This window comes from Zalophus californianus, chromosome 7 (assembly GCF_009762305.2).
Source record: "Zalophus californianus isolate mZalCal1 chromosome 7, mZalCal1.pri.v2, whole genome shotgun sequence".
Lineage (NCBI taxonomy): Eukaryota > Metazoa > Chordata > Mammalia > Carnivora > Otariidae > Zalophus > Zalophus californianus.
Genome location: NC_045601.1, coordinates 143,196,121 through 143,203,249, shown reverse-complemented (window position 1 = coordinate 143,203,249; position 7,129 = coordinate 143,196,121).

Genomic DNA, 7,129 nt, shown 5'->3' with positions numbered 1-7,129 from the left:
ACGAAAACTAAAGAATCCCTGGGGATTCTATTTTAGAAATCAAAGAAGACGAAAGAGTTACCAGAATTTTAAAATATATTACCAGGAATTTTCATTTCTGGAGGTTCTTGGGAAGAATCTGCTTCCAAGCACTGAGGATGCTGACAGAATTTAGTTCCTTATAGGACTAAGGTCTCTGTTTCTGGAAAAATAGCTGTCAGCCAGGCCCCATCCTCAGCTTCTAGTGGCTGTTCTCATTCCTTGGCACATGGCCCTTCTCCATTTCAGTGCCAGCAAAAGCCTCTCTTCCATCAAATCCCTCTTGTGTTTCAAGTCTCCTTTGCCTGTAAGGGTTCCCCCAATTAGGTCAGGCCCACCCAATATAGGGGTCCCTTTCTTAAAGTTAACTATGCTACATAACATAATCTGATCATGGTAGTGATGTCCCATCTGATTCACAGGTCCTTCCACGTACTACAGGAGGGAGTAGTCAAGGCAGGGGTTATGGGGGCTGATTTTAGAATTCTGCTACCATAATAAAGTTGGCATAAAACTTAGAAAAAAACAATTAAGAGGAAATTTCAGCAAATTATTGTGTCATGGTTGCTGACTGATGGGGCTATACTTGTTTTTGTTTTGTTTTGTTTTGCTTTGCTCCCTTGAACTTTAGGGTGTGTGTGTGTGTGTGTGTGTGTGTGTGTGTGTGCATGTTGTGTGTGTGTGTATTTTTAACATATTGATACATCACAAAACCAAGTAAGGATAGCAAATACTTTATTAGTGAATGTAAGTATTTTTCACACTTTTTCTTCTTGACTAATATCTATGTACACAAAATTAACCTTTATTTTGCTTATCACTTCTGGAACCTGATATCAGAAACAGTTTCTAGAAGGTGGCTTTGACGTGGGAGTAAGGAATAAGCCAAGATAAAAGAGAAGGTAGCAGTTCTTGTTATTTTTTCAAACTCTCTAAATAAAAAATCTACCAACCAAGATGTTCTTCAGACATGATTGGAGAAATAAACTGTGGTCCATCCAGTCAATGGAATATTATTCAGTGCTAAAAAGAAATGAGCTATCAAACCATGAAAAGACATGGAAGAAACCTCAAATGCATATTACAAAGTGAGAGAAGCCAATCTGAAAAGGCTCCCTGCTGTATGATTCCAACTGTATGACATTCTGGAAAAGTAAAACTATGCAGACAGTAAAAGGATCGGTGGTTTCAGGGACCGAGGGGAGGGGGGAGCACAGAGGATTTTTAGGCCAGTCAGACTACTCTGTGGGATATTATAATGGCAGATACATTATAGGACCAAGGTCTCTGTTTCTGGAAAAATAGCTGCCAGCCAGGCGCCATCCTCAGCTCCTAGTGGCTGTTCATGCAAACCTTCGGAATGTAAAATGCCAAGGGTGAACTCTGTGGCAAACTGCGGACGTTGGGTGACAATGATGTGTCCAGGTAGGTCCATCCGTTGTAACAGAGGTACCCCTCTGGTGACGGATATTGGTAACAGGAGAGGCTCTGCTGATGTGGGGCAGGAAGGGTACAGGAAATCTCTGGACCTTCCACTTGATTTTGCAGCGAACCAAAAACTACTCTGAAAAATCAAGTCTGCTTCAAAAACATCTAGTTAGATGAGAAGTCACAACAACAGTAATAGCTACCATTTACAGATGCTGAGCCCTTGACGTCTTATCAGCAGTGAGGCTCATCTAGTAGGTTCTTGCTCCTTTGTTCAATCTCATCACATGGTTTCATAAAAATGAGCATAGTGTTGCTCAGTTGCTTGTCAGTTCAGGCTGTGGGGCTCTCCCCAAAGGATAAGATTTCTTGTGAGACATCACTATTTGTTACTAGAGAAAAGTGTGGATGTTTTGGACTGCAAATGGAAACACAGTTGGCCTCTTTACCTGAACTCTTGAGATTGTACTGGAATCATCTATGCCCCAAAGCATCTTAATCATTCCCATATGGATGAATTTATTCAGTAAATACCTATATTTCCATATCCAGATTATCTCGAGAAATAGCTGTCTGTTTCTGGGAATCTGTTTGAGCCCATTCTCGAAGCCCTATGAGAGAACCCTAGTCCTCCTACTCACCCCTCAGCCCCCAACTCTGTTCCCCGGTTTTGCTCTGCCGTATCTTTTCTAGAAGCGAGGTAAGCTGACACTGAGGCTTTTGAACCTGAAATCTGGCTCACTTGAACAGAGGCAGTCTGGAGGTCTTGGAACAACCATCTCCTTTCTCCAAGAAACAATAAGCTTATTAGAAACTGTTCACTGTCTTCTAGCCCTCTGCTTCCCTTGGCTATATAGCGAGGAACTCCATGAGCCAGCCAACTGAACTTCTGATAGACAGGAAATTGACCAGTAATTCACACTGACTTTGAGTTAGTACAACTAGGTAGCCATCAGGCAGCCAAGATATTCTAAAAATGAGAAAAAACAGTAATTTAAAACTCTGCCCAATTTCCTGCTTTCTTTCAGATGATCACCTAAGGTTGTATTCAATCCTTTGTTACACTTTCAGTTATGTACACCCCCTCCTCCTCTGTTAATATCATTGTTGCTCTACGAAGAAATACTGCCTTTAGCCATCTGATTTTACTCCTACTTTGGCAAGGTGACGTGTTGTGTCAAAAGGCACGAGAACACTATCAACCATACCGCATGCCAACGTTCACCAGACCTTCCTTCATATTTAGCTCTTTAAATGCCTTTTCTCATTTAATCCTCAAGACAACTTATGAACTAGGTGCTTTCATTATCTCCCTTATTCGGGCTCTCCAGAGGGGTGGAATGCCTGTCCCAAGGTCGCACATCAGCGCCAGACTATTTCCGATTGCAGGTTGAGTTAAAGAGCTGCCCTCGGATTTATTCCTAAAGCTATTATGTTGCTTAAGAAATGGTTACTACTGCCACCTGCTGGTGGCTAGCAGAGTCAGGAGGCACCAAGAGTGGGACTCATTGGGGGACCACGTGCCTTGCTAGTGTCTAGAACAGAGCCTGACACGTAGTGGGCGCTCAGAATTTGTGACACGAACGAATGGGAGCTCCCAGGAGAACGTTTCTCGGTGAAAGTCCGCAAGTAGTTCTTTAAGTCCACAAAGAATCAGATCCAGAAATAACGCGGGGGCTACCTCCACACGAGGCGCTGATTAACTGTTTCTGACCGTTTCCACCATTAACCGGGCCCCCTTTGCCAAGCATATGACTGTCGTATTTCACACCACGATTGAATAAACGAACACTCTTGCTTGAACAACCGCCTCTGCTGGATTGGCAGGTGAGAGTCTGTCCCGAGAGGCGTATCTGGCTGATTTTCCAGGTGTCCGCCGCATTGGTCTTTTTTCATTTTCTAGAAAGTTATGCTATTTCCTGTCCTACACTCTCCATATGTGTTGTGTTCTTTTTTACTCCTCCCATTTTACTCCCTTTGCCCTGAGTTCAAATGCAGAGAATTAGGATAATGATAACCTTTGGTTGGTGACAGTCATCATCATTGGTCCATTCACGGCGTCCTTTACTTATTTTAATCATACAACGAACATCATCCAACCCAAGGGCCAGAATACAAGTAACTTATATTTACCTACATGTTCCTTCCTCATCCCATCCTGCTGCATCTCCCTCAGAGGATATCTTGATTCTAAATATTAGATTCATCTTTTGCTTGCTATTTTTGTTTTGTTTTTTGTTTGCCTAAACACCTACACACACGTTTCTTTTGATTGCTTGTTTTTCTGGTTTTGTTTTGGGGTTACATTTTCTGGCTTCTTTGCCTCAGAATCTTTGATTAGATACCTGACATTGTGAAAGCTATATTATTTAGTGTCTGGATTTTGTGTTTTCTTTTAAAGATAACAGTATTTGAGTTTTGTTCCAGCAGGCTTATTGATCAACTTTCAGTACTTTTTGTCTTCTTCAGGGTTGGCCTGGAATACTCTTTTCTTTTTTTTTAAGATTTTATTTATTTATTTGAGAGAGAAAGTGAGAAAAAAACATCAGGAGAGGGGAGAGGGTCAGAGGGTCAGAGGGAGAAGCAGGCCTCCCGCCGAGCCAGGAGCCCAATGTGGGACTCGATCCCGGGACTCCAGGATCATGACCTGAGCCGAAGGCAGTCGCTTAACCAACTGAGCCACCCAGGCACCCGGCCTGGAATAATCTTCACTTTAGGCTGCTTTAGCCTTACCTAACCTGTGGTTCTTTGGGATTCTCTAGTGAATACCTGGCATGTTCAGCAAGATCCTTCTATTCTGCTTGGTCAGAAAATGAACATCACTCAGTACTCTGGGGGTTACCCAGCTTCAGGTTCCAGGTAATTATTCTTACTAGGATTCGTTCATGTTATTACAGATAGTTTGTATTAATTCACTGTGCTATGTCCTTCACATGATTTTTCTTTTTTTTTTAAGATTTTATTTATTTATTTGAGAGAGAGAACACTAGCGAGAGAGCACAAGCAAGGGGAGCAGCAGGGGGAGAGGGAGAAGCAGGCTCCCCGCTGAGCAGGGAGCCTGATGCGGGGCTCCATCCCAGAACCCTGGGATCATGACCTGAGCCAAAGGCAACCGCTTAACAGACTGAGCCACCCAGGCGCCCCCACATAATTCTTCTTGAGACAATAATATTATCACTCATTGTGTAGAAGGACAAACTAAAGTGCAAAGAGGTAAAGGAAATTATTCAAGATCAGGATTTCGGTCTGCTTCTGCATCTGTCATTATAGTATGCAGGCTCTGGGTAGCACGAGCCAACTTTTCACATACCTCGCTCTGTATGATATTTACATAGTGCCAAGAACAAGATGCATACTCAATAAATGCTGGTCATTGTAGATAAAAATGGGTGAAGATTTTAAAAAGAAAAGGAAATCATTTGAAAGCAGAGAAAACTTGATTGGGAACTAGTCAGGAAGGTACTATTGAATTGAGAGTCAGTAAGTAGGTTCTAGGCCTCACCCTGTTGATAATTAGTAATGTTACTTTTAGATAAGGCCTTCCTATACTTGTCCTCATTTGCTCCTCAAAAACCCTGCTGAGCTTCCCTTGGCAGAATTTTACAGAAAGTTCAGAAAACTTCCCCAAGGTCACGGGGCAAAAAATGGTAAAGGCAGTACTTAAAATCTGGTCTGTTGGATGTGGATTTTTTTCTGATCCCAGCTATGGATAAGTGTATTAACCTCTTTGAGTCTCAATTTCCCCATCTTGTTGAAGCCTAAAATAAGTCTAAATTAATGATGACATTTCACATTTTAAATTTGGAAGCACTGTGAAAGTCTATTAAATACTCTAAATGATATATTCAAAATTTGTTAAACATTACATTGCCTCAGGAACCACATTAGTCACAGTTTATTCCCAAATATAAACGTAAAATATTAGCACTGGTTTTATGCCTTAAAAAAAAACCAAAAAACTTCCCTACTTAATTCTAAGTCTTCTCGATATCACACTGGAGATTTTGGTAGAGAGCTCAAGCACATAGGGCAGGTGGCAGACCTCAAGCCCATTCCCTCCACAAGGGGTCCACTCCCAGCCCAAGTCCCCCAAGACCAAGGGACCTACTCCATAGCTGTTAAGGCTGGTATAGTTTGGCAATTTCTTCTAGATTTTTAAGTTTTTTGGTTAGATTAAAATAATCTATTTAAGGTTTCATTTTGTTCTGAAAATTTTCCACATTCCCTAAATGAGATCTGGGTGGGTTCCATTTTTCCCCCCTGTCTGGTCTAGCTCTAGCACAGTGGTAAGGTTATTTAATGACACCTCTGAGCAGATAGAGACATTGCCAGGAACCTCGCTGCTCGTTAACAGATGCTCTAGTCCCTGGACGTCCCACATTTATCCCGGTGTCTGTGGAAAAAGCATAAATAATTTAAAGCAATAAAAGACAAACAGCTAGAAAGAAAGCCAATGAAAAGCCAAGACAAGTCTAAGAAGTATGTAACTTAAATGTACAAGTGATCCACAATGACAGCAGTGTCTATCACGAGGCTTTCCAACCCCTTTCCTGGCATGCACAGGTAGAAGAGGATTCTACTTGTTCAGCCCACTGGCGTAAACAGATAAGGCAGCTCTCAACTGGACTGGGTCTTTCTAGGGACTCCAATACATCGCAGGCCCTCCTGGGCTTCCCTAAGGGCGGAGAGGAATCACAATGTCAACACACCTGGTATTTATTCACTGTGTGGTAGTTGAGATGCTCTAGGCTAAGGATTCCTGCATAAATGCTATTCAAGAAAGGAATGCGATAAAGAATCTACAATTTATCTGACCCCATGGACTCAAAGTCAGCAGTTGCTGAGATGTTTATGATGGGGGGCGGGGGTGCTGGCTCACAGTGAGGCTGAACAAGCGGATTTCTTTGACAAGCAATTTGTATAACCATCATTTCATTATTAATGTCTTGGATCCACACACGCTAATATATACATACAATCACATGTACATTTTACACCATTAGAGCCCTTCAGAATTTACATCAGGGAGCACTTTGGGGGGAGAAACACCACAACCCATGATTACATTTTAAAAAATGCATCCTCATTAGGATTCTTATCCACTTTTACTCATACGTACAAAGAAATGAGGGTTTCTTGTTTTATTTTGTGACGGGTACACATCTAGTAAGTGAAAGAGCAAGTACTTGGACCCAGCTTCTTAACTATACAATATTAGTGCCACATATTATGCTTGGGGCATACATCTTTAACCCTCTTAGTAGGTAAGTGTTTTGAGCTAAAGAGACATCCTCATGCAGCACAACAACCCACCACCATCAGAATGGGTCCCCAAAGAATCAGACCTTGGATATTTTATTTTTGCTCAAACACAGCTCAAATTTTCACAACTCAAAAGGAAAGCCGGAATTTGGTGCAGTTCCCGTGGGCAACCATAAAGATTTGAGTTTCTTTCGGGGCACCTGGGTGGCTCAGTCAGTTAAGTGTCTGCCTTCGGCTCAGGTCATGATCCCAGGGTCCTGGGATCAAGTCCCACATCGGCTACTTGCTCAGTGGGGAGCCTGCTTCTCCCTCTGCCTGCCCCTCCCCCTGCTTGTGCTCTCTCTCTCTCTCTCTCTCTCTCTCTAACAAATAAATACTTAAGTTATTTAAAAGAAAAAGGTTTGAGTTTCTTTCAATCACA